Genomic DNA, 900 nt, shown 5'->3' on the forward strand with positions numbered 1-900 from the left:
TCATTTCTTCACACCTCGTCTATGGCAGCTTTCTAGCTCCAAGAGAAGAGCTGAGTAGTCTCAACAAAGGCCTGCAGAACTGCAAATATTTACTGGCTGGGCTCTTGCGGGAGAAGTTTAACAAGCCCTGCCCCAGGGTCATAGAAAGCTCAGTGTCAGTCGGTTCGTGGTTCATTTTGTCGAGGAATTGAATTCTGGGGGGGCCTGTGCGGTGTGAGAACTTGGAACAAGAGGCAGAGACAGTCACAGTTATCTAGGTGCTGGGACACAGCCGTAAACAAAACTTGGTCTCTGCTGGTGGGAAGAACAGATAAATGTGAAAACGAGGCGCCCTTAGGTGATAGAAACCAGGCGAGGCCACCGCTAGCCTCCGTGGTGAGTGAGGCCTTGAGGAGCCGGCCTTGAGCCTCGCAGGTGCAGCGAACAACAGGTGTGAGCGGGGTCAGACACGGGGGCTCGCTCGGCCGAGCAGCGCGAAGCCCCGAGCTGGGCCGGGGCTGCCAGTATTTCCTTCAAACGTCACTGTTTTTCTTAAATAGCAAATATTTTTTAAAAAGTAAATGTTTTCCGCTTTCCGGGCCACCTAGTCTGTGCTGCCACCCCTCAGCCCTGCCGTCGTGGGATAATAGCGGCCAGTGGCAGCACATACGCATGGCCGTGCTCTGAGAAACCTGATTTACAGAAGCAGGTGCCGGCCCTCGGGCTGTCGTCTGCCACCCCTTGCTCTAGGCGACGGGACCATAGTCATTAGGCCCGTCGCTGCTCGCGGGGGGGCGGTCGTGTGGCTGGAAGTCACACAGCCTTTGGGGCCCGCAGCCATTGTGCCCGACTGTGACCGTGCCCCACCCACAGCTCTCCCCAAAGCCCCTGGGACTCCCATGGTAACAGAGAACACAGCCA

This window comes from Pteropus vampyrus, unplaced genomic scaffold, assembly GCF_000151845.1.
Source record: "Pteropus vampyrus isolate Shadow unplaced genomic scaffold, Pvam_2.0 Scaffold7689, whole genome shotgun sequence".
Taxonomy (NCBI): domain Eukaryota; kingdom Metazoa; phylum Chordata; class Mammalia; order Chiroptera; family Pteropodidae; genus Pteropus; species Pteropus vampyrus.